This window comes from Pinus tabuliformis, chromosome Q, assembly GCF_031772625.1.
Source record: "Pinus tabuliformis cultivar Carrire ecotype Pingquan chromosome Q, CPIR1, whole genome shotgun sequence".
In the NCBI taxonomy this organism is placed as follows: Eukaryota; Viridiplantae; Streptophyta; class Pinopsida; order Pinales; family Pinaceae; genus Pinus; species Pinus tabuliformis.
Window position 1 is genome coordinate 1354362196 of NC_142296.1, and position 14176 is coordinate 1354376371.

Sequence of the window (14176 nt, forward strand, 5' to 3'; positions counted from 1 at the left end):
AAAGTTGTTTCCATCTTGCTCCTACTGCAATGACTTGGAATTGTAATGTTGTTCTAAAATTTAAAATTGGTTCTAGTTCATTGTATCCACTCCTCGACAGGTTGGTCAACGCCTGGTCTGCAGTAAGGCTCAGGTTCACAACTTTTATTTTATCTCTTTCCTTCTTTGGGTCATCTCTATTGATCTTTCCCTCCTCTATTCACATCAACTTTTGCTTTCTTCCCAGGCCTCCCTCTGTTTCTCCTATCCCTAGTCCTTTTTTCTCCCTAGTCATGTTGCCTCTCATTACTTCTTTCTAGCTTATTTTGTTGAGTGTTCTATTTTATACGTGTTCTCTCCATAAGCTACCATTCTAGTGTCTCTCGATGGTATTTTTCTTGTTGGAGCTTGCCTATTTTCTTCCCCCTCCTCTTGTGTTGACATTTTATGGTTACTTCTTGGGAGGGTCCTTATGTTGTGGTGACACTTTTTTAGCCACTTGATTAATGTGGCACCTCCCCCACTTAAATTCATTAGTATGTCCTAGAATCTACCTAAGTTTTACTATTCTTTGTTAAAATTGGAAACTAGGGCCAAACTCCATGTGAGTCATCTTATTTATGGCAACTGATATTTTTCATGGATCTCTCTCATCGAGAGGTGTAGGATTGATCTAAAGATCATCCGATTTTGATAAGTATCCATGGAGTTATGAATTTATTTGTGTTACAAGACAATTTGTCAAGGTCGGCCAGCAACCAAATAAACCCCACATGTGCTCAACGCTTTAGTATAAAAGGAGATGAATTGAGACTCATTCTACAAACACTTCTATCTTGACTTCTCTCCACTTGTCTTGGGTTTTAGTGGAAGAGAAATCTAGGAGTGGAAGCCCTAGATGTTGGAGGAAAAGAGGCTGCCCTAGCCGTAGCAAAGAAGATAGACTAGCAAAGTTATGGAAGGGTTCTATACACTGCCCAAAGGAGTTTAGATGCAATCCATGGATGGAGAAATATCACATTGGAGGAGGCCCTACTCAATCTTCCATAACCACAAGTCTGCCTAGCCCTAAACTAGTTGTCTAAATCCTAGCCACAAAATAATAATGAAGAGATCTAGACAACGTGATATGGAGGAGATTAAGGAGGTTGAGGGAGGCCTTAACAAGCCGTAGCCACAGTCATAGCTAGAGCAAGGAGATGCCAAGATAGCGAGGAGAGAAGGGACCATTTTAAGGGCTAAACAAGGCAAGCAGCCAAGCCGAGGAGACTCAGAGCAATACGCTGTTGTGGGCATCATTCTATGGAGGCAACAACGATAATATTGTTGTTGTACTGGCTGCAAGCCTAAGCACACAGCTATTATTTTGTTGGAGGTGTTCAGGGCTAACACACAAACTATGGAGGCAACATTGCTAGGGCAGAAGCTTGCCAAGGTGGGTCGTAGTCCTTAAGGGATTGTTTATGGATTGATAGTTGGGTGTGTAAGGCCTTCCAAATGCCGTAAACAGTCACCATATAAGCAGCAGTGAGGGCAGCATTGGAACAGTAGTGTTATGGATAGCAGTAAGGTGACATACTGCTACAAAGATGCTTGGGACAGCAAGGTTACATATTGTTGCAAAGATGCTTGGGACAACAAGGTGACATAGTGTTGCAAAGATGCATGGGACAGCTAGCTACATAGTGCTGCAAAGATGCATGTGACATTTGGGCTACATAGTGCTGCTAAAAACCATGGGACAACAAAGCTACATGGTGCTGCTAAGATACATGGGACAACAACAAGGTATGGTAAGGCAAAGTGGGACAACAGTTGTGACATGGCAACAAAAGTACATGGGACAGCAGAAAGCATGGATAGCATGGATAGCAATGGTAAGTTTGGTGATGATAGCACATGAGACATGTTGTATGACAACATGGTTCATCAAATGACACATGGGATAGTAGTGCAACATAAGGTGCAGCAGTATGATGTGTATAGCATGGTCATGAGGTCCAGTATTGTGATGATGGCTGCAGCGTGGTGCAACACAGTGAGGTTCAATATGATGATGAGATGCAACACAATGATAGCTGAAGGAGTCACCTTGGAGAATCTGTTGAAGCAGCATGTCCTCAACTGATCTCATGTATCATCTTCTTAGAGATGATCTATGCTCTTATCTACATAATTCAAAGTGTTGACTTATGTTATAAATGTACTCTCTCTCTCTCTCTCTCTCTCTCTCTCTCTCTCTCTCTCTCTCTTGTTGAACTATTGAAGAAAATATAAGAAGAATTGATCAAGGGTTTCACCACATTGGGGTTTTTCCCTGGCTAGTGCCACATCTTGTGTCATTTTGTCTTGGCTTGTCTTTTGCAATTTATGTTTATGTTCTATCTGCAGTTTACTTTAATGCTGATATGATTGCTAATCTAGAAAAGATATTGAGCTAACTGTGAAAATTGAAATAAATTTCTCTAAGCATAGAACGTGCCTAAAATTAACATGGTATCAAAGCTGAGGTGAAGACAAAGCTGAAGCAAGAGTGAAAGATAAATCACCAAAGACAGTTGGGAAAGGACAAAAGGATCAATGGATTCCTCATCCCTCTTCTAATTCACCAAGGATGAAGTCAAAGAAGAGAATATTATCAGAATGGCATAGCAGAAGCTTCTGATGACCTACCTAAAGATCACTTTAATGGGAAGTCTGGATCTAAGGGTAGAAGGAAAGGAAAATTCCATGTTTATAATAAGTTTGGCCATTATGCGAAGGAGTGCCTGAATGGCAGGGACACATCACTTGATGATGATAACAATCATTCCAGGGACATCTTCAATGATCAGAGGAATGACAGGTAATGCAAGTCATCAAGGATACAACTGGCTCTTCAAAGAAAGAAAGGAACCCCAGGTATGAAGAATCAAATGTTGTTTCTGATAAGATAAAGAAGTGTTATCTTGTATTGGCCCTCTCCTCCAGGTTCTATGGGATTCTGGTTTATTGATTGTAGTGTTTCAAGGCACTTCATCGAATAGAAGGGTGCTCTCTCTAAGTTGGTAGAGATGGAAACAATCGTGGGATTATACTTGGAACTGATGCCACCTATCTTGGAAAGGGTGTAGGGAATGTTACCCCTGAATTGAATGAGGGTAACTCGATTCATTTATAAGAATCTCTTTATGTACATGATCACAAGAAGAACCTGGTGTCCATTTCAGCAATGGAAGTCAAAGGTTTCAGGGTGGTATTCATCGATGGAAATGTACATGTTTGAAAATATAATTTTCAAAGATGCTTTTACTCATGGGTTCAGGGTTGGTAATTTGTACCAAGTTGTAGGAAGTCCATTGGGGACCATGTCATTTGACACATCTCATCTATATCACTAGAGGTCTACTTATTGTGGGGCCCTACCCGATGTGATTCAAATGGTGATAGGGATGCCTGAATTCAAGAAGAGAATGAAGGTACATGTCTAAGATGTACCGAAGGAAAATTTTGCAAGGGGACCATTCCCCTCATGTATCAGGTACATAGGTTTGGAACAACCCGAGGGATTTGAGATTCATGATCGGGAATCTCATGTGTTCTGGTGGAATAAAGCCCTCTATGGCTTGAAGCAAAACACCCTGGGCTTAGTATGAGAGGATTGATAGTTGTTTGATGAAGCTGAGATTCACTAGGAGTGAAGTCGATCCAAACCATTGCTCGAAGGTTGTGGATGATAGACCTCTCATACCGACACCTTCTAAGGATGACCTTTTTCTGACAGGTGTAGGTCCTCTCATCTGTAGAAGTATGAGGGAGTTGGATTCCAGACGTGAAATGGTAAGTTACAAGCTCATGACTACCTTGAGGATATTAAATTTCAAAAGCTATATGGTAGTGATGTCAAACCAGATTTGGGAAATACCTCTAAATTTCATAAACTCATTTGCGTTGATGTTCTTGGTGAACTTTCATCCAGACATATGATTTTCAGTTAGTATGATGAGCTCATATATGGTTGAGCCTCACTGGATTGGTGCCAAGAATCTTCTAAGATATCTTCAGGGCACAATCTCTCATGGATTGAGATACACTGCCAAAAATATGAAGCTACATGATTGCTCGGGGTTTTGCTCAATATCCTGGATGAGCAGGAAGTAGAAGATGGTTTCTTTGAGCACCATTGAGACTAAATACATAGCTACAAGTATGACCTCATGTGAATTTTCCTGGTTGCAGGAGTTCTTTAGTGAATTGCTTGTACACATGATGGATACCACCATGATCTTTTGTGTCAACCAGGGGGGATCCGATTATTGAGGAATCTCATAATCTATGATTGCTTCAACATATAGACATTAGATACTACCTTATCTAGGATATGGTACATCGATGAGCGAGGAGGCTCTATCGCATTGACACTGATGTATAGGTCACAGACATTTTATCAAAGGCCCAGGCAAAGGTCAAATTTGTGACTTTCCTGAATGACTTGGAGTTGTTAAGAGGCCCTCTTATGAGGGTCCTGCATGATACATGCACTGAGCTCTGGGAGTTTCGTGGGGCTTGGGGTACTGCTCAGAGCAAAAATCAACCATAGGGTGACTCATCCTCCCTAATGGTGTGTTGTGTATAGGGTAAATGGTTCAGCCTTCCCTTGTGATACCCCGTGGCAACTTAGGGACAGGATGAGTCGTTCTCCTATCGAGGTGTCCTACCCATGCAGTTTGGGACTCATGGTAAGTACCTCTCATCTATCCAATGAGTAGGGAAATGGGGTTAGGGACCATAGTAGTACTATCAATGGACGCATCACTGTATCTATCGTACTCCCTATGCTACGATGACATCAATTGATCAGGGATCAATGAAACTGACTTCAGGTTAGTGAGAGTGGTATGACACACTCTCTTCATATGGAACTAACTTCAGTTCTGTAGAGAATGGTATGAGACATTCTTGATCAATTCTTCTTCTTCATGGTTCAACAGAGCAGAATAGAGCAGAGCAGAGCTCAGTAGAGAAAAGTAGAGAAGAGTATAGCAGAGCAGAGCAATGCAAGGAACTGATGGCAGAGATAGTACAGTCGGAAATATTGATCAACAGATGGAGTTCTCCCTAGTTGAGAGGGAGTGTTAAAATTGGAAACTGGGGCCAAATTCCATGTGGATCATCTTATTTATGGCAACTTATATTTTTCTTAGATCCCTCTCATTGAGAGGTGTAGGATTGTTCTAAAGATCATCCGATTCCAATAAGTATTCATGGAGTTATGAATTTATTTATGTTATAAGATAATTTGTCAAGGTCGGCGAGCAACTAAATAAACCCCACATGTGCTCAACGTTTTAGCATAAAAGGAGATGACTTGAGAATCATTATACACACACTTCTATCTTTATTTCTCTCCACTTTTCTTGGGTTTTAGTGGAAGATAATTTTAGGAATGGAAGCCCTAGATGTTGGAGGAAAAGAGGTTTCCCTAGCTGCATCAAAGAAGACAGGCCAACGTAGCTGTGGAAGGGTTCTATATGTTTCCCAGATGATTCTAGTGAGGAGACCCTACTCAATCTACCCTAACCACAGGTTTGCCCCAACCCTAACCTAGTTTTCTAAATCCTAGCTGCAAAAGAAGACCAAGATCTGGATAGCATGATGTGGAGGAGATTAAGGAGGCTAAGGGAGGCCTTAGCAAACCCTAGCCCCAGTCCCAGCTAGAGCAAGGAGAGGCCAAGACATTGAGGAGAGCAGGGACCATTTTAAGGGCTAAAACAAGGCAAGCAGATAGGTTGAGGAGAAGAGGAGAAATACGTTGTTGTGGGCATCATTCTGTGGAGGCAGTAGCGATAAGATTGTTATTGTACTTGGTCGCAGGCCTAAGCACACAACTGTGATTGCATTGGGGGTGTTAAGGGTTGACACACATCCTATGGAGGCAACGTTGCTAGGGCAAAAGCTTGCCAAGGTGGTCCGTAGTCCTTAAGGGGTTGCTTATGGATTAATAGTTGGGTGTGTAAGGCCTGCCAGATGCCCTAACTAGTCACCATATAAGCAACAGTGAAGGCAACATTAGAATAGTATTGTTATGGACAGCAACAAGGTGACATACTACTGCAAAGATGCTTGGGACAGCAAGGTGACGTACTACTGCAAAGATGCTTGGGAAAACAAGGTGACATAGTGTTGCAAAGATGCATGGGATAGTTGGGCTACATAGTGCTGCAAAGATGCATAGGACAGTTGGGCTACATAGTGTTGCTAAGATGCATGGAACAGAAAGGCTACATGGTGCTGCTAAGACACATGGGACAACAACAAGGTATGGCAAGGCAAAGTGGGACAACAACTGTGACATGGCAACAAAGGTACATGGGACAGTAGCAAGCATGGACAACATGGATAGTAGTGGCAAGCATGGTGTTGCTACCACATGAGATATGTTGTATACAACATGGTTCAACAATGACACATGGGATAGCAGTGCAACATAAGGTGTAGCAGTATGATGTGTATAGCATGGTCATGACGTCCATCATTGTGATAATGGGTGCAGCATGATGACGAGATGTAGTACAATGATAGGTGAAGGAGTCACCTTGGAGAATTAGTTGAAGCAGCATGTCTTCAACTAATCTCATGTATCATCTTCTTAGAGGTGATATATGCTCTTATCTACATAAGTCAAAGTGTTGACTTCTATTATAAATGTACTCTCTCTCTCTCTCTCTAGGTGAAGGAGTCACCTTGGAGAATTAGTTGAAGCAGCATGTCTTCAACTAATCTCATGTATCATCTTCTTAGAGATGATCTATGCTCTTATCTACATAAGTCAAAGTGTTGACTTCTATTATAAATGTACTCTCTCTCTCTCTCTCTCTCTCTCTCTCTCTCTCTCTATCTGCTGAACTATTGAAGAACATATAAGAAGAATTGATCAAGGGTTTCCCCACATTGAGGTTTTTCCCTGGCTAGCGGCACATCTTGTGTCCTCTTGTCTTGGCTTGTCTTCTGTGATTTATGTTTATGTTCTATCTACAGTTTACTTTAATGATAATATGATTGCTAATCTGGAAAAGGTATTGAGCTAAATGTGAAAATTGAAATAAATTGCTCTAAGCATAGAACATACCTAAAATTAACATTCTTTAACCTTTCCCCCATGCCTCATCAAAGGGCACAAGTTCAAAGGGGGTGCCGCCTATTACTAAGAGTGGTCCCACAAGGGAAATGTATACATGCATCATTGCTTTGAAGACTTTGCATTAGGCTATCGTAAACTTAATTTAGGTCACATTTAGGAAGAACTTGCACGTGCTAAGGGGGAAGTTTTGTTACAGATACATTTTCTCTCAAACACGGAGGTTCTCAATAAATATCTAGACTGGACATCGAACATAGGGCATACAAGAGATTGCTTCAATTAATATATGAGTATTGTTAGTCTTTGTTGGTAGATGAATTTTATACTAGGTCGCACACTCTTAGACCAGCACAAGAATCGAGCATACATTCTCCACTCCATTTATATATTTACACCCATATTTGAGGGACTTAGATTGAAGGATGGAGCTAATCAAACAGCACCTTGGCATACCGCCTTTAGTGGGGAGAAAACTCTAAGGACACTAAAGAGCACATTCTAGTCACAGTCTTGGATTCAAATCACTTTTCCTAGCTTTTTATCATGTCCATGTTTTATGGTTTTTATGTTGCAAAAAAATTTTCTGCAAAGTTATTTAGGTCCATTTCTCAAGTTTTTTTTGTTTAATTTTGTCTCTCCTAGTACTCAGTTTCCCTCTCCTCCCTACAAAGGTTAAATTTTTGGATCTGGTCAAGGCTCCCTAGTGAGAGACTCGCCTAAATGTTTCAACTTTTCTTGTAGTTTCACTCTAAATAACAATAATGAGTAATTTCATATGAATCTGTGTTTCTTTTAATTTATTTATCATGTTTAAAAAATAATAAATAATTTAAGATGATTTTGTTTTATATAATAAGGTAATTATTTTTTACAATAGAGCTTTCGGATGTCATATTTTCCATTATAAATGACATTACACATCTTATCCACCTTTCTCTCTCTTTCTCATAATTATTTCTAATTTAAGCATAAATTAAACTCAAATAGACAAAATTAGATGTTAAAAATTTTTATTTCTAAATATAGCATTGTAATCAAAATAGAGGGAGAAAAAATGATATAATCTCCATAAATTCATCATTGGTACATTGGTTCTCTCTCCTCTTATGTTAAACTCATCATTCATACATTGTCACCCTATCTTATGTTCTATCATATGTTTGTTGATGTCTCCATGTGTGGAAAATTTTACTAATGGAAATTTATCTTAAAGTGCAAATTTTTTTTGGCAACTATTACTAAATGATGCAAATTTGGGATACAACTTTTAGACAAAAAAAGAAGGGAAATTGATGGTTTTTTGGGCAAAAGGCATAGAAAAATAATCCATAGGTGAAATTTAACCCCTACAATTTTCTCTAAATCTAATCCAAACATGAAATGAAAGGTTTTCCTAAATATGATTTTTATAATTATAAAATCCCACCTCCCTTTATTGACTATGAACCCACATTGATTGTGAAGATTGATTCACCACAACATATAAGCGCAATGTTGATGGGGGACATGTACTAGGAGGGTTTCCCCATTAAATCAAATACACCATGAGGAGATTGATTCACCACAACATATAAACCCAATGTTGATGGGGGACATGTAGTGGGAGTGTTTTGCCATTAAATCAAATACACCATGAGAAAAACATTTAGTAATCAAGTGACAAAGACATTGGCACTCTAATATTATGTTTAAACTTACATTGCAAATCCTTTGGAGGATATTTGGAAAACCAAGAATTAAACTTTTAAATGGAAAGGAAGACTGATAGACCCCAATGGAGAAAACTTGGTGAGCAAGTTAAACTATAATAATGGTGGGAAATTGAAAAGTGAAGAAAAATCTTAAGTGAGTGGAAAATGAAGAATTCATCACCAAATTATGTAAACGTGCATGAAAACATCAAGTGATGAAGAAAGGGCATAAATATCTCGAAGATATGATTTTGTTTCTTAGAAGGAAAATACAAGGAAACATAGTAATTAAAATCCAAGAAGAATAAGAGAAAACACACATGGTAAAATTCATCAATATTTTTTTTAGTTGACTATACTTATAAAAATTTTGGCAAAAAATATGGGGGATAAATAAATGTGTTGAAGTGTCAAAGAAAGGTGACATATTAGAAAACACATAAATGACAAATTATGTTTTCAACAGATCGTAAGTGCATCCTTTAAAATAGGGCATAAGAAACCATGGAAAGGGTCAATAAATGAATAAATACTATCCAAAGCTCATAAAATAAAGGAAGAAGATATAGCTAAATAAAGGAAGAAGATATAGCTAAATAAAGGAAGAAGATATAACTACATAGGAAGAATTTTAACTCTATTAATAGAAGTGTAAAATGTTGCATTATAGCCCTAAAACTACAGAAGTTGTAAGGAAGTGTCTCAAATCTAAAAAAATCCATGACTCTCTTGAATTAATAATAGTGTTTATCACCAGGGGTTTCACTAATTAAAAGTCCTTCAGTGTCCTCCAGTGTGTGTGTGTGTGTGTGTGCGCGTATCAATTTAACCCCTTTGCATTATAATCCCCCATGAAATCTAAAATTTGTGATAGTAACAATAACAAAAGTACAACATGGATTCTGACGGTCACTTTTATTTTGTTATAATGATATCCATTCATTATAGAATTCCAAATTCATGGTACTAGCACTTGAAACACTACAAACACTACCAATGAACAAGAAACAAGTAAAAGATCTAGAATACCAATTTAATCGAAACATACCTTTAAACCATAATGACTAGTCGTCTACTAATCATTTAATAGTTCAAAATCTTGCTCATCGACAATAATACAATAACTCTGTGCTCAAATTCCATATAGAATAAACCTTTAATCCTGATAATTGGGTCACTAAGTCCATTAATTCAAGTACAATTTGCATCTAAATTTTCAAATACAATTCTCTATATAATGGTTAGAAAGAGACTTTTCTTTTAATTAAAGATCCCTCCTTACACGATTAATTCATATGAATAAAATTCAATTAGGAATGTACAAAAAATATTTATTATTCAAACTTAATGAGCACTCAAGTGAGATAAAAGCATTCTATATCATTTTTTGGTAACCAATCAATTTATAATAATGAGACAGTTATATATATATATATATATATATATATATATATATATATAGAGAGAGAGAGAGAGAGAGAGAGATATCAAATGCATCAAATATTGTTAAAAATTACATCTTAATAATAGTGTTCATATAAATTTATTCAAATCTATAATGTTCCATTACTTACTTCAATTAGGTAAATTACAAGAAGCCTCTCGTGGTCATTAATTTTGTTGCTAACAACTTGACTAATTTTTCCTTAGGTGCCTACACACAAACTCTGTCATCAACCATGTGCCATATTGAACTCACTATTGATACTAATTTCCATTAGGCTTTCTTCAATGGGGTGGTACGAGGTTTACCATTATTGGGGGGTGCTAGTGACATCCTTCATCTATCTGCAAATTCACAAATATCATTTTTAACAGAGATCAAGCCTTCCACAAACAATTATGTGGATCTCATATCTCTCAAGCTCCTATTACACCTTACACAGGAAAAAAAAAAGTACAAATCTTCACATATATGGGGACTCACTTCTAGTCATAAACTAGATGAAAGGCATATACAAGATGAATAATTTATCCCTACAACCTCTCTTCAGAAACATTCAAAATATACTTGTTAGCTTCATATATGTATCTTTTAAGCATGTCTATAGATATTGAAATTAGGAAGTTGACACGCTCTCAAAATTGGGATTGGCATTGGACTTCGGCATTTGGAAGATCCACAAAAAAACAAATAATCATGAAGAAGAATCATCCCATGTTCATTAGGTCTCATTAGGGCATATTTGAGGACCTTTTCTCAGACAAAATCTCTCAATGAACTTATTTTACCAGTTTATAGAGGTTGTTATATGATTTTATTGCATTACATATGTAAAGTTATCAGACTCTATTTAAGAGACAGTTGACAGTCAACAACAAATGTAATTCTCGGGCTATAACTTTTGTAATTTTGGAGGTTGTAGCTAGAGCACCTTAAGGGTGATCTAATTTATGTGTCTTCTTTATATCTAATATAAAATCTAGCTTTTTTCCCGTGGAAAAAAAAAAAAAAAGATAAATTATTAAATCCAAAAGAGTATGTTCCCAAGGTTTAATCATTATGGGATTTCATCTAAATAAAATTATGGTCTCTACTCAAAAAATAAAAGAGATTAAAAATTAATATTACAAAAAAAAAAAAAAATCAAATATATATTACCTCCTTGATGACATGGACAAAACCTAGAAAATCCCCTTATTAAAAATCCCTTATATTTAAATTTTTAAGCCTACAATATATGTTATAAGATGTATACACACTTTTCATGAAGGAAAGGAGGATATTTGAGTATTTGCGTGTTATTTTTCTCAAAGAAAGATGATTTCTAGCTAAAAATTGGTTGTGCCAATTAAGCCAGCCTAAAAATCCATAGTGCCCATTTCTTGGTTAAAAGGCAATTCGTTAACCCCAATTTAAGGGAGTCAAATCCCTTCTTTATATGTTTAAATTATAAGTGGGAGGATCAGCAAGGGTAATTCAAAACCATTGGGTTCAGGCCCTATTCAAATATAGCCACTCGAGCCAAAGGATTCCTATATATATATATATATATCTATATATATATATATATATATATATATATATATATATATACAGATAGATATAGATATATATATATACATGCGCAAACCCAAACTTTGGGTAAGAACCACCATGGCCTCAATCTTTCTATATAAAAAGCATGGAGAGAAATAATCCCTTTTTTACTTTATGTACAAGCTCGACATATCATGGCCAATATAAATAAAAACCTTGAATCATGACTATGGAACGATGGCTTACTTTGAGCTAGCATGATCGTTCATCCTCAAGCCCTTCTCCTTAAGCAAAGCTCCTTTGCAATTGTCCTTGTGTTCCTCTTTTGTAATAATTGAGCTCCTCATGACTAATCCTTGTAACTTGGGTCCCAACTCCTCTACTTTTTTGTTTGTACACATCAACCCAAGCTTATGTCACCCCCAATGTCGCAACTATGCACGCTTCTTCTTTCTTCCACGATTCCCTTCTAGGATTATGTAATTGATGTGTGGGCCTCCAAATCCACTTAGCTGCCTTTTATTGTTGCACTCATGTATTAGACTTGGCGCACAGGCCACGTCCACTTGGTCCTCTCCTGTTTGCACAAAGGCTTCCTCTTCTGGGAGACAAGCTCCGGGAAATGGAAATATTTTCATCAATTGTTGGACAAATAAGACTAGAAATTTGCAAATAAAGATTAGCGTGAGGAAGAATTCATAGAGGTAAAATAGCTTTCGAATAGGGTCGAATTGTGATACAACAGATAAAAGTGGTGTTGGAGTGACAAGGGGTTTGGGAATTTTTTGATAACATCCCTATTGCACCATCAAATCCTCAACAGTTGGCTCAACATAATAAGATGGATTCCAAGGCAAGAAAGATTATCTTGGAAGGAGTCAAAAATCACATTATCCCTCACCTGAATTGGAAGAATAAATCCAAAGAAATGTGGACTCCCATCATTGATCTCTATCTGGGTTCAAGCAAAGCTAGAAAGCTAGTGTTGAAGGACGAGCTCATGAGAATTGAAATGTCCAAGTCAAATTCAGTGGTTTCTTACCTCACCAAATTTTCCAAGGTAAAGGAAGAGTTTTCTTGAGTGGGTGAGACAGTTCCAAAAAGAGATCTGGTGATTTTTCTCTATTGGGTTTCACCAAATTGTGGCAAGCCTTCACAGATGGAATATGAGCCCATCAACACTTTTTATATTGGGAGAATTTGTGGGGTCACTACATCCAAAAGGAGATTTGCAAACAAGCTCAAGCTAGATCTCGTGTTAAAAGCGAGGAAGATGAAGAAAACTCTGCTCTATCTAGAAAAGGGAATTCCAAGGGTAAAAAGAGCAGTGGTGGTGGTGAGACGAGTTCCAAGGGCAAGAAGAAGAAGAAGGATCTTAGTAAGATCAAGTGTTTTTCATGCCACCAGTTTGGGCATTACCTACTATATGCCCTAATAGGAAGAAAGGGTCGAAAAAGGACCAAGTAGCATTTTGCATAGATAGATGATTTGTTCTTTCATTTTGAGAAGGAGTTATCACTCATTGCATGTATGGCAAGTTTAGTGGCCACTATTTTATGGTATGTGGACAACGATGAGTCTTGTCATATGACGAGAAACAAGAAGTATTTCAACAAACTATAATAGAAGGACCTATAGTTTGATATTGAGATGGGAGACGATGACAAGTACAGGGTCAAGGGTACTGGTACAGTTTGTTTTGAGAGGGATTATGGAAACCCTCTATATCTTAGAGATGTTCTTTAGGTACCTAGGCTAAGAAAGAAGCTCATCTCAGTTTTAAATTTGGAGGATAAGGGGAATATGGTGACCTTAAGATAGCGCAAGGTTTTTATAAAAGCCCTCAAACTCCAAGGTGTCAAAGCATATCTAGGTTAGGCATAAGATCCTATACAGATTACAATTTGAGACAGTCATAACACTCACTAGAAGAGGAGGTCATGACTTAAGTAGTGAGCTTGGAGAGTTATGGCATATGAACATGGGACATCTGCACCATGCAAAACTAAATATTCTTAAGGAGACAAAAATAGGGCTACCACAATGCAGCATGGATCAACATGAGGTGTGCAAGTGTTGCACACTTACAAAGTATGCCAAGTCATGTTTTCTTAGAAGAGACGACATGACCAAGGGTACCACTTAGCAAGTATTCCAAGTCATGTTTTCTTAGAAGAGACGATAGGTCCAAGGGTATATTAGACCTTATTCATTCAAATGTTTGTGTTCATTTCTCTATAATATCCCTTAGTGGGTACAAGTACTATGTCACCTTCATAGATGATAACTCGAGGAAGACCTAGATATTTTTCATGAAGAAAAAGGACGAGGTCTTCTTGAAGTTTTTGGAGTTTAAGGCCTCCGTTGAGAACCATACTAGCAAGAAGATCAAGGTGTTGAGGTTAG